The sequence below is a fragment of the Phyllostomus hastatus genome, unplaced genomic scaffold, assembly GCF_019186645.2.
Source record: "Phyllostomus hastatus isolate PE091 unplaced genomic scaffold, TTU_PhHast_1.1 phas_contig_40, whole genome shotgun sequence".
Taxonomy (NCBI): domain Eukaryota; kingdom Metazoa; phylum Chordata; class Mammalia; order Chiroptera; family Phyllostomidae; genus Phyllostomus; species Phyllostomus hastatus.
Genome location: NW_025333872.1, coordinates 61,498,215 through 61,512,214, shown reverse-complemented (window position 1 = coordinate 61,512,214; position 14,000 = coordinate 61,498,215).

Genomic DNA, 14,000 nt, shown 5'->3' with positions numbered 1-14,000 from the left:
ATGAGAGGTGAAAGATACTGATTATAATTCAAAGATACCCATTTACTATTTCTGCAAGAAAGAGTATTTACAGCAGTTACAAATAGTAACTACTATTAATGGAGTGGAAGTTCTACCATCGTGTCCTGTATAGGTTAGCTCAGGGGTGTCAAACTCATTTTCACTGGGGGCCACATCAGCCTCGTGGTTGCCTTTAAAGGGCAGAATGTCATTTTAGGACTGTACTAATGTAACTACTCCTTAACTAGGGCAAGGAGCTGGCACTGCCACCAGGTAGGAACAAGGTACGGGGCAGATGGCCCATGGGCCTTGTATTTGCTGCTTGTGGGTTAGCTAGTCAGTAACAGTGATTTTACATCTCATTATAATCATTTATCTCTGAAATTAATAGTATAAGCTGTATAATTGCATAGTACAAGCTAATAATAGGCATTATCTTTGAGCTGAACCAAAGATTCCCCAAAATTGGAAATGGAAGTTCTGAATTGAAAGAAGGAACCTGTGACTTTAACACAGATTCTGCCAACCCCTACTATATACCAAGTAGACGAGTTAATATGGTTATGTTTGACCAGAACTTTGCTGTATTTATTTTAAGCAGACAAACGAGGTAATTTCTAAGATGTACAAAGGGGTAAAAGTATTTTAGGGACTTGCCAAAATGAGTGAAACCTTTCTTTTTGGCCATGCCCAAATTGATTCTTTTGAGATAAAAACTAGAGCATACCAGAAGACAGATCAGTCAAAAATGATAGTAAGCCCAGTGTTTGATGAGAGGTATTTCAGGCATTGGCAGAAGTCCCTGGATTTTTGTAATGAATAATCATTCAACCACCTTGATTTAACAGATTTTACACTTTGGGTATGTTTGCTTCAAGTTTTGTTGTTCAGTAACTTACACAGGAGGAGTCGAAGCACTCTGCACTTCGCTGTTTTATTCCCCTCTTCAGAAGGGACCAGTGTTCTGAAATTTGTGCTTATCTTACTCATTTTTACTCTCACTGCACATCCGTCAGCATTTTAACTTTTACATCATTAGGAATGATGGAACTGCGTCCTTTATTAAGGAAATAGTGAAATGTAGTGTTTGTGAAATACGGTATATATTTACATAAAACTAAAGCCTCAAAGATAAGAGGCAAATTCAGCCAGGTCAGTTGGTACAAGAATACACAAACCAGCAATATGTCAAAATAACCAGAAGATGCCTTGGAAAAACAAAGACCCCATTTATAATAGCAATCACAATTTCTAGAAGTGAAAGGGGAAAGCTATGGTTCTGGTGTACAATGAAAAAGATTAAGCACTGCAGATGTTGAGATAAACACCTTAATACACTTGGGAATTAACACTGGATAAGAATGACATTTCCTTCTAGAAGATTATTCCTTAAGTGACGTAATGGGCAGCCATAATGGGGTGGGGGTTGCGGAGTGGGAATGTTTTATGACTTAGACCAGGAAAATCTAGTTGCAAAGGGAAGTTAAAACCATAACACTAGGAACTGCTGTCATCCTGGGCATGGCAGCAAACAAGACATAAGACGATTGACATTTGACTACAATTTTGTAGGCTAACATTTGAAAGTGAAGTGGGATGGTGAGTATTCTCGATTGCGGTAGCTCACAACTCAGAAAGTCAATATCCAAAGATAGTACAGAAAGGGTGGGGTTTTTTTAAGCATGGAGGATGTGAACAGTTGAGGGCAAAAAGTACTTTCAGCACATATATATGAAAAGATCTTTAACCTTAAAAGCTATGACGATAACTTTTTAAGCTAATTTTTCAAACCTATCATAAATGTTAAAACAATTGCAGACAAACATTTGAGGAATTGTCCTTTCAGTAGGGTAAGTCAGTATAACCCTTTGAGCTTAATTTGACATTCTATATCAAAATTATAAATACATGTGATCCAATTCAAAATTCCATTTTGGAAACTTTAACAATTTGCAAAGAGTTTCAGGATTTATGCAACATTGGTTAAAATAATGGAAGATCAAAACAGCCTACAAGATCAGTAAAGGGTGGACGGGTCAAATACTGCAGTACTTGGGAAGACATTCAAGATACAGCAAGTGAGCCAAGGCAGGAAAGACACAGGACACAGGATGGACTTCTCGGTAAAGAAAAGGTACACAGTCACAACATCCAAGAAACATGACCATGAATCTGGTGCCATTGGAGCATCAGCTATTTTCATGGGGGTTGAATGCTGGACCATGTAAATACATGTGCGCATGTGATTTCTGATCAAAAGAGTAGAAATTTTACACAACCTTACAGCTTCCTTATCCATGTCTCACTTGGGTGACGTGCAGATACATTCAGGTCAGTGTTGCTGGTACGGCAGTGGCTGTCTAGTATTTCTTACAAGGAGAAAGACTTGCCATGTGGCTAAAGCCCCATCACCAATGATAAGATAAATATCATCTGGAAAAAATGGTGTCCCAATTGGGGTAAAGTAGCTATCAACTGTTACTATCATTTCATTTTTTAAAATGGCACTTTTAAGACCTCAACCCAGGGAGAAAAGTTCCTTTAATAAATGAAGACATCTTGTGTCGTCCTTGATTTTTCACATTTCTTTGTGGCATGAATTAATGCTGGTTATATAACTAATCTTAGCCCTTCTACCAAAGCTACTAGTGATGGAGGACTCAAATTTAGGGAAGATTTTAGTTTCAGGTAATAGCTAATAAGCTTAGTAATCAATGTGTGTAAAAGCTATTGTTGCAGAAACTGAAGGTATGACCCACCCTGACTCCAGGAGACCATGAGCAGTTCCACCTTTGTGCCCAGGGAGGACTGCAGGCAATCGAGTGGGATCTGAGCCATTGTGCTCCAGGGTGAGACACCCACCGCCCAGGACACAGATGAAAGAATGCTGCAGCTCTTATCTGACCTATCTGAATTCCAAACCCTTTACCTACACTTTTTTCTTATAAAAAGGGTTGGTTAAAAATGGAATTTAAGATGATCTGTTACGGTACAAACCCACAGTCTTCTCAGATGGGGGACCATCTGAATAAAGCGCTCATAAAGATTCAATATCTGTCTCTGCTTCTTGGGTCTGGTAGGCGACAGGCAGCACGAATGCCAGTTTTCCCAGTTTCACTAGCATTCTGTCCATAAGAGATTCTTTGAAGTTCTTACACTGAAGTAATTTTAACCTGCATCTGGTTTCTAAGGCTACAGTGGAAATACTGCTGAAGCTCCTCTAATATCTGGGATTCATAACATTTCTTACTTATATTGTGATACCAATGTCAACATAAGAGACATTCAAACCTCTAGAGAATTTTTGGTGAGTTTTTTGAGCCAAACTGACTACAATTGCTGGGAAGCAAAACCTCAATGGATTGAGAAGTGCTCCAGATAATGGCAGCTTAGCACCTTATTTCATACATTACAATCAGAGGAGGAGACAAAGGGTTACATGAAATCTATTGGTGGTAGATTAGAGAGGCAGGAGAAAGCAAAGCCGGGTGCGGGAACCTCTGGGATTGGATAAAAGATAAAACAATAGAGACTTTTACATAGGTGGGTAAACGATAATCAACAGTCAACAACTAACATGATAACAATAACAAACGAGGGGATTTGTGTTCTCAGCTCTAGTGGCTGTGCCAAGGGTTTTGGAAAAAGGGAAGTTACTTTGACATTCCCAAGGTCTGTTATCATAGATGCAAAAAGACTCAACTGAGGTAAAGATTGACCTTTGGGAAAAATACAGACCTAGGGCATGACTACCCACCCATGAACTGCTCTTAGGAAGTTTTCATTCCAGACCATCCTTTGTGGTTACTTTAGGTCTCAGTTTGTAAGGCCGTCACACAGGCCTCCCCAAACAGGTTAGCACGTGGCCCCTGTTAGAAAACTCTAGAGTTAGAGTTAGAAAACTCTAACAGGAAGGATTTTCAAGGTTTTACATGAAAACTGATTTGTATACTATCATTAGTTTCAACTGCTTAAGATCCCTTTTTCTTTTTCACCATAATCTTGTGCAAGTTACTAACTGCTTTGTACCTCAGTTCCTTCTTATTTAAAATAAGGACAGTAATAATAGTCCTTACCTCAGGATTGTGAGGACTGAGTTTGTTAATGCTCTCAGTAAGTGTTGGCAGCTGTTGTGATGATGGTTCTAGTATTTGGTTCAGGAAGGTAGGTGGGGAGTTAATTCTTCAGGTGTTCTTTAGATACCAAATGGATTGCACTTGAGCCTTTTTGTTGCCTAGTCGTATCTTAAGTACTAGGTCATGGTGGATAGAGAAGCAATCTTTTGAGAACAGAATTTTAGCAAGGACACTAATAAGGTTTGGCGCATTTAGGGGGAATCTTAATGCCACTGCAATTTACTTGAAGATAATCTGTTAAGCAAAATGGCTGTGAAGGGATTATGGAAAAGATAAGACATTTTTATTGGCTATTTACATGAGTAGCATTGTTAATGGATGATCATTGGATGATCAGGATGATCAATGCTCAGGAGAGTTAAACTGTATTTAGAAGCTATTCAGCAATTGCTGCACTTCTTCACTCAGCCACAAGGTGGCAATATTCCATTGTTTAAAATTTTTTCTATTGTGCTTTTTCTCTTGTCACTTGGTCCATGTAACAAGTTGAGTAGCACATATTAACAGGTTCTTTTGAATGCAATATTGAATTCAATACTACTTTAATTAAGCTACAATTTGGTGTACTGATTTGGGTTTTTCTTCAAGTAGAACAGTTATAACACTAATTCATTAATTTTACGTCCATAAAACACATTAGAGTATTCGGTAGGAAATGGTTACTTGTGACTTTCTAGTCAAAAGTGGAATAGAAATGATTATTAGAACCAGAATAACTTTATATTTTGGATGGGGGTGGGATCACTTAATATACATAATAGAAAAAGGAGAATTGACATTTGTTTCTGGGAAAAGTAGATCGGTGTGGTGAAATTAATATTCAGAGGCACTGGGTTCTTGTTCTACAACTTCTGTCACTAAACTGAATACCTAGGCTCCTTAATCTCTGAAATTATGACACTTTACAGCATTGTGGTTAGAATTACTAATAAATTCTCTTCTAGTGGAATAAATTATGAGGGACAGTAGATTCCTTGATTAGATTCTGTTATTTGCTCTTTTATTTAATTTATGAATACTTAAAAGTTAAGAAGACATGTGTATGTTAGTTATTGGTATTTCTAAAATAAATTTAACACAATTCTGAATAGGTAATTTTTTTTTTGGCCAGGGCTACCTTGTGCCCAGTGGCGTGTGTGTTTAGGAATGAATTTAATGAACTGAACAATTTTATGAATTGAAATCTGAGATTCTAATCTCTTTTGAGTTGTAAAGTTTTGGTTCCATTGGTAAATGAGAAGCTTCTAGCATTTCTTATGTATTATGTAACTTATCTGTTTTTATTTCTTCAGAAACCAACATTTTGAGGGAAGAGGGGTACCAGGCAAAGGGGGCAAATTGGGACAACTGTAATAATATAATCAATAAAATATGCTTTTTAAAAAAGAGAAGAAAAACACTTGATAAACTTAAAAAAAAACATTTTAAGGGTGACCTCCACTCATGTGGTATGTCCTTAATAGGCTGATGTACAGGTAAAACTTTTCAATAAATAGGCAGATATATGAAGGCAGGTCTTAAAAGAGAAAACATTATCAAAATTGCTTCTGCTTAAACACCAACAAAAGATCATCTTGTTTTGGCAACCAGTAAACTGCTTTAAAGAAACAAGAATTTCTGCTTTTGCTTTTTAAAATTGCACTTAGGCTTTGACCTTAGGTCAGAAAGCTACTTCAAAAATCTCTTTATTTTGCAGTCTAACAGGAGAGTTTGAACTTGTGTTGCCTTGACTGAATTCAGGTGAGTTTGACATCCTTGAGGGCACCTGTGTGTCTTCTGGTGGTGGAGAGTCATCCATGTTTGAGAAACCACTCTGAATGGGCAAATGGGCTAAATGGGCTAAACCAGCTGGATTTCTGATTTTCATAGGATCTTCCGGAAATGGACATACATTATTTTCCAGGAAACCATTTTTTCTGCAATCCAGAGCCCAAACTATTATTAGCTATCATTCTCCCATCAATCTCCCCATCAATCAAATGCAAATAAAGCTTCTTTTTCTTTGCACATAAAATTTCTTGTGGTAAGTTTTTTAAAGTATTATTTCCAGACACATTTATTTATAGAGTTTAATGTTTACAAGAATAAGCTTAGGTCCAATTTCAGTGCCATTACTTTTTGATGGCAAATGCCATTTTGAAATCTGCTTGAAACCCAAGTTAAGGTATGATATATCTTTAAGTAAACAGCAATGCACTGGGCTCTCTTAACTTGATGACCCTTCTTCCATCCTATTTCTATAGTCAGAAAACTTTGTAAGTTCATTTTATTTTATATCTATTTATGACGTGGTGGGTAATAAATCTGATTGCCCAAATAAAAGGGGGATGCCCACAAAACTGGACTTATTTTCTGGAATGCAAGCTCCTTGAAGTACAGGTTTCCCTCTCTAGGTGATAGTTCTAGGAACCCATCTGTATCAGTGCATCAGCTGGCGTTGCTGTGAGAGGCTGTGTTCGGCTTCAGTGAATGCTTTTTTGACGACAATGCATTTGCCCATTTCAGGATGGGTGATTCACAAGCACACCTGTCCACACTGTGCTGAGTGTTCAGCAGTTTGACTGAAAACAGGATGACCCCCTTGCCCCACGCTCCCTGTTCACCAGATCTTGCCCCAAGCAACTTTTCTTTTTGTTTCCCCGGATGAAAAAAATTCCTCAAAGCAAAATATTTTGCTGATGTGGAAGAAATGAAACAAAAAAATGGCAGAAACACTAAAAGGCATCAAAATCAATGAGTTCAAAAAATTTTGAGCAGTGGAAAAAGTCTCAATAGGCATAGTGCATCAAATGGAGAGCACTTTGAAGGTGACTGAAGTTTAAACATGTAAGAATAAATACACAATTTTTATAAATAAATTTTTTGGGGGTTTTGGACCCTAGAAGTTATGTAAGGTAGGTGGCTTACCTTAAATTTGTTTGTGTTTCTTACCTGACCTCCAGTCACCATCAGCATGCGTGGAGCAGCCGCAGATGTGAGTGCGGCACTGGAGACCACGAACAGGAGGCGAGACCCCACCTGCACGTTAGGCCTTTGCCTTGGCCTACCCATTCAAATCTCTGCCTCAGTTTACTGATCTGTAAAACTCGTTAAGCAACAGCTGACAAATAACCATGTGTTTCACTTTTACCTGTGGCAGATATCACAAATGGATCGTTGCTCTCTAGCCTTGATGTCCTTCTCAGCCCAGGCACCCACCACAGCTAATCGGGGCTGGCATTCAAGATAAAACACTCTTGCCATCCCTGCCCTGCAAGGTCTTTAAACTCTAAGATCGACAGTGGACCATTATGATTATATGCATAATGGGTTTGTAACGTATTTCTTGGTTGTTAAATATGACATGTTCATTAGAAAGTCTCTTTTAATGTTAATCTTTTCCTCACATCTAAACATTTACCAACAGAGATTCATTTTTAGACTTTTAAATTAGTTCTTAGGCCAAGAGTTGCTGTTGCAATAATGGTCACAGGGACCAGAGTCTCCCTGTGTCACAGCCCAATCAGGAGAGAGAAACCACACTAATCTGAACATGAAACGTTAAATATAATTATTTATTATAACAGGATTGGAGTAGTGAGGGTTTGCCTAGTAAAAAACAAAGAGAATGCTAGAGAGAGAGATCTAAAGAGCAGGTACTGCCCCCAAGGCTGAGAAAGAGAGAGGGAGAGAGGGAGAGAGATGGAGAGGGAGAGGGAGAGGGAGTACCCAAAGAACACACCACCCCCACCCGAGACCAAAATCCAAGCTCTAGAGAGGACACATTTATGGCTCACTGCCTAACAGAGAGGTCACTGGGGTATGGCATAAGTGGAACTTGCCAGGAATCTTCCCTATAGGATGCTAGGGAATGCCTGTCATGGGAAAGTGTCTCGTGGGTGGAACTCTGCCATGAAACTGCTTGAGCTGCCTGAGTGGGTACAGGAAAGCCACTGGCTGCTGATGCTGCTGACCATTGTGCACAAGGGCCACCTGCTAGAGAACTGACTGCTGGTGCAGGAGCCAGGTGTGGAGAAGCTGCCTGTGCTACAGATGTCAGGTGCTGGAAAATGCTGCAAGGAACCTGCTGAGATCACACCAGAACCAGAGAAGAGAAGCCCCTTCCTCCTCCAGCACCTTGTACTGACAGATCTTAGTATGGTGAATACTTAAAAGAATCAACTAGCATTTCAGGGCAGGCAATGAAGGATGTATTTGAAGCTGAGAGGCAATAAGTTGATAACTGACCTGTTCCTTTTTCCAAAGGCTGTTGCATTCAATGTTGTGTTGGCTGTTGTGAGCAATGCAGCTGTAAATCAGCCATTCTCTTGTGGGCTCAGGTTGGCTAGACTTGAGTCATTTGCCTTGCCCTCCATTCCCTAGAAGCAAATCCATTCTTCCTTCCTGCACAACTATTATCTCTCAGCTACTGTCACCACCAGTTGGTTTCCTCTGTTTTGCCTTTTGACCCTTTGCTAGTAATTGCCAAACACATTTCCATGTCTCTAGAAGCACTGAGTTTGAGTGAAGGTTAAAAAGTGAACTTGTCTGGTCTTGGGGTATGAGCCCTAGACAGACGAACTTGTTGGTTGTTACCATAGGAAACAGAGGGAACTGTACAAGGAAACTTGTTTTAGAACACTTGTTGAAGCCAGATGACACTGGAGTAAATTGTGTCTACTTATGCCCTGAGCCTAATCGGATAGTATAAAGGCAACTAAGCCTGGGCTCCACCACTTACTATCTTTGTGAACTTGGACAAGTTTCCTAAATTTTCTGAGCCTCAGTTTCCTCATCTATAAAATGGGGACAATATCCATATCAGACAGATATAATGAAATTAAATGAGATGTGAGTTCATCTTCGTTCCTTTCTAAAAATCCCACTAATATATTAAAAAGGAGCAAAAGTAAATCCAGAAGGAGAATGGAAGAGGAGACCACAGTAGAAAAGAAATGGTCATTTTGGAAAGTTACAGACAAGTAGTGACTGAAACCTACCCCTGCAAGGGCAGAAGCCAGGAAGCAGTCATTTCCCTGCCACATCTGCATACACATTTTTGATAACCCCTCTCATCCAGAGGTGATGTCTATGTTGTCTCCACTTGGATCTAGGTGGGCTTATTACTGCGTCAACCAAAAGAGTACAGAATTGACACTATATGACTTTTGAAGCTGGGTTGTAAAAAGACCTTTCAGTTTCTTCTTATGCTCTCGGGACATGTACTTTGGGGGAACCCAGCTGCCATAACTACCCTGCTGGTGAGGCTCACGTAGTTGCTACAGTTCATAGTCCCAGCTGAGCCCAGTCTTCCAGATCCCGTCCCCAACTCCAAACACCAGACACATGAATGAAAGCCACTTTGAACCCTTCAGCTCAGCCCAGGCTCCAGGGAGGGCCAGTGAGCTGCCTCAGTTAATCCCGTGAAGAGCAGAACAGTTGCCCAGCCCAGTTCTGTGTGTGGCTGACTTACTCTGCTCAGACTCTGACTCCGAAAGTCATGCTGCCACCCAAGTGGATGGATGCCTCCTCAACCTGCCCTGTCCCTGATAACTCACTCTGAGGCCCATCCAGGTGTGGGCACCTACCTTGGCCTGCTGTCCCTCGTAGTCATTGGATCAATTTTTTTTTTCTTCTGGAAAGAGAAGGTAAAAGAAGGGAAGAGAGTGAGCAAAAGGCCAAAACTGGAGTCTTGTCTCTGTCACTATTAATACCTGACTTCAGTTAACCCCATTCTAGTTACCTCCCCCAGCATGGAGTAGGTATTATTTATTTTTGTGGGGGAAAAACTGTTCTGTGGTCAGTAAATTAGAGAAATGTTTGTGAATGGGTTAAATACTTTTGCATTTTTGAATACCTTTTTCTTTCATTCCCTGTTCACTGGCATTTGTTTCTTTCTTCGTAATGTCTTCCAAATGTGTCCACTTCAAATCATGTATTAACTAGGCATTTTAAAAACTATAATTCAGTCTTCACAAGCATTATGTATATTAACTTCACATCTGTTTTCTAAGTAGAGAAACCAAGGTTTAGAAAGGATGGGTATCTTCCTGGTTAGGAGCTGAGAAGTGGTCGAGCTTTGATTCCAACAGTACTTTCTGACTCCCAAGTCCATGGTTTTGCTAGTGGCACATGCTGTTTTCTTTCAATCCCACTGCAATGACCTTCCTCATTTTCCCCATAGGCGACAGCATGTCTAGTTTATCTTCCTTTCCTCCAATCTCTTTCTGCTTCAGTCCACCCTGCTACACACCATATACCCTGCTGCCCAGGTCAGTTTCTCTTCAACACATATATCCCCCAAACCCAAGGCCCCAGTAGCTTTTGATTTGATCTGATAGGTGAGGGAGCTGTCAGGGTTCCCCTGGCTTCACAGAACTTTATTTGTACGGGGGAAAAATTCTGCTTCCATTACAATTTTCAAAGAAAAAAATTATAAATTACCAGAAGCAGGTGAGGCAGTTAAAATCTTCACGAGTACTTGAATACGAGCCCTCGAAACAGGTGGGATTTAGCAAGGCAAAGGACGTGGACTGGGGAGGAGCCAGTGGTCCGGGGGGCCTGCTTTCCCTTCTGGTCCCTCCCCCTCGCTGAGGGCGGGGCAGCGCTCACCGTGGTGCGGGAGACCAGGTCTGGAAAAACCTATCCAACAATCCACGGCGGAAAACGGGAAGAGGAAACTGATGTTTTGATTCAGTGAATATTTGAAATTATTTCATTCCCAAGAAAAATATCCCAATTAAAGTGCCAAACATTCAGGATTCACAAACAGAAAACAGATGCTACATGTGTTTGGTTTGAAAATGACTTGGGAATAACTCTCCCGAAATTGTGTGGACATTTTTAAACAATATAATTCATAGCAGAGCTCTGGAGGGGTTTCTAAGAGGAGACAAAGGAGCACTATGCACACATTTAGCTGTCCCTGGAGTATGGGCAGTACTGAGTGTCACAAATACATGTCCGCCGCTTAGCTCTGCAATTCCCACATGCTTTTTAAGTGACTGCATTACTGACTACATTAGACACTGAAATCCGTTTTTTAGAAATATATATAGTGGTAATGTTTTTAGAACCAAATTATAAAAATAATTAACCAGTGGAAAATACTGTTTTTTCTACTTCTCAAGTTCAATGCTTTCCTAAAAAAAGTTCTGCTTCCTGATTTGGAAAATGAACTTGGGGCTAAGATTTACTTTCTCTTAGAAAGGAAACTTCGAAACAGTTTTCTCATCCTTTGATCTTAGAAAAATGAGGCTTATCACTCCTCAGAAAAGTCTGATAATTTCTTGCATTCCTTTTGCATCAACATAAAAGTGTTTTTGGAGCACAAAAAATAGGATTGTAGTTGTTTTGGTTGTCTTTTTTTAATTTGCCATTAGGATGACTAAATTTTAGCCAATCTTCCATCCAAGTGAATCAAAAAGTTTTAGCAGGGCTGTACGATGTTTCCACATGTTTCTAATCAGAAAGTTAATGGCAGATACCAAATTGTAGTATTTTACAGTTCATGCTGTCATCAGTATTTTGTAAGTATTTTTGTCATATTTCTTTGTCTCAATAAATGAGATTTCTCATAATTTGTATGTGTTGTTTTAGCAACAGTTCTCACATTCAAAATAAATTCACTTAGAATCAATCAGCAAATATACAGGGTGGGACAAAAGCAGGTTTGTAGTTGTGAGTACGTGAAACATGGAGTTTATTCTTGTATTAATATTTATTATTGTATTATTTTCCATGCAAGCAACTGTAAACTTACTTTTGCCCCACCCTATATGTTGAGTGCTAACTGCATACAGAGCATACTCTGTGGTTATGAATGTTCCCTTTAAATTACACTTTTATTTGGTTAATTTATGTGTTAATTTTATTGACTGATTTTTACAACAAATTTTCTGATTGTCTTTAGTCCCTTGCATACCCATACATATTTTTACAAAAAAGTTATTTATTATACATATTTTAAACTGCTTTTTAAATATTTTTTTTCCAAGGATAGGCTTCTAATAAATATAGAGCTGCATCATGATTTTAATAACTGAATAATATGTTGTTTTATCATTTATCATAATTTATTTATAGACTTCTTATTGACTGACTATTACTTAGATTGCATTCATTTGCCGTAATTATTTTTTTCCATTAAAAAATGCATTAGTGTTTCTTGCTAAAATGCTTTGAGCCTGGCTGGCATAGCTCAGTGGATTGAGCACGGGCTGCGAACCAAAGCATCACAGGTTCGATTCCCAGACAGGGCACAAGCCTGGGTTGCAGGCCATGGCCCCCAGCAAATGCACATTGATGTTTTTCTCTCTCTCTCTCTTTCTCCCTCCCTTCCCTCTCTGAAAATAAATAAAAAAATTTAAAAGTCTTTTAAAAAATGCTTTGAGATTTGGTGTTGAAAGAACAATGCATATGGAGACTATTACTAACTCTAACTTAACTGTAAGATTTCCATTTCTGCCAACTTTACATAGATGGTTTTAACCAAGTATAAAGATGAAAATGTGTTTGGCCTTAGGGTAAAGATCAGTGAATTGAAATAAGAGTGAGGATAACAGTGGCGCTGATGGTTTGTTAAACATTAATTCAATCAGTATCTGTTGAGCGACCCACCAAGTGGGTGCAATGGGCCTTCCCACTGCAGAAGTGAAGCAGAGACGCGGCTTCAAACACCTTCCTGCACGGCAGGCGGAGCAGACAGGGACGTGCACAGGTGACGCTGAGGACTCTCCACTTAAGTCCATAAGGCTGCATTTGGGGTGATGAAGGAAGTTCAATGTAAATATTGAAGAAAAAACCCTGTTTTTATCAATTAAATTTATTGGGGTGACATTGGTTTATAAAATTATATAGGTTTCAAGTGTACAATTCTATGATACATCGCCCGTATACTGCATTGTGTGTTTACCACCCAAAGTCAAATCTCCTTCTGTCACCATAGAATTTGACCCCCCCGCCCCTTATATTTACCAGCCCCCAACCCCCTTCCGTCTGGTGGTCACCATGTTGTCTTCTGTGTTTATGAATTTCAGTTTAATATCCCACATATGAGTGAAATCATATGGTTCTTGACTTATTACTGTTTTTTACTTTTATAATTGGTAAACTATACATTTTTAAAAGAGCACTGCTTTTCTTCTTGGTCTTTCTCAATAAGAGAAAAATAAAATTTTCATTTCCCTAACATCAGGACATATTCAACCATCCTTAATATCTTTCTAAGGAAGAACCTCCTAGGCCAGTATTTTCTGAGTTAGGTAGTGACCTTCTCCCTGGAGCTTTGGCCAGCCATCTGTTAATTGTGGGTCTAGTTTCTTTCCTGCCTTCTGCCACCCCCTCTCAGTGCCCTGGGCCCCAGCAGGAGGTCGCACTGACCGTGCAAAGACACCTCCGCCCTGTGCAGCTCCACTCAGGGGACAGCGCTGCTGCTGCCACCATTTCTTCTGTGGCTCTGGGTTCCGTCCTTGGTTGTGAGGCAGTGCCAGAGAACCTGTGCTTCTAGAGGGGAGGTGGTGACGTTCTTGTGTAATTTTCCTCCAGAATGCAAGGCCACTTACTCTGTCACCTAGTGTACATCACAGAGGTATTTCTCTCTGCAGAACTGAGAACTTCATGGGAGGAAACAGTATTTTTGTCTGAACATACTGAATTGAAGTTTATGTGATGCAAAAATTGTACAAAACCTATGCCAGTCTATTTCCTTCACCTTCATCAGTAAATTTAGAAAGCTCTCATTAGGGTGGCTATATTGATTTTTTATTTATTTCAGTAATGCTGTGTGTTTCCAATGCCAGGTGTCTCAGGAACAAACACTCATGCTGTCGGATAATGTGAATGGCAAGTGTATTTCCCACACTCTTTACTCACCTCCGGATCTGC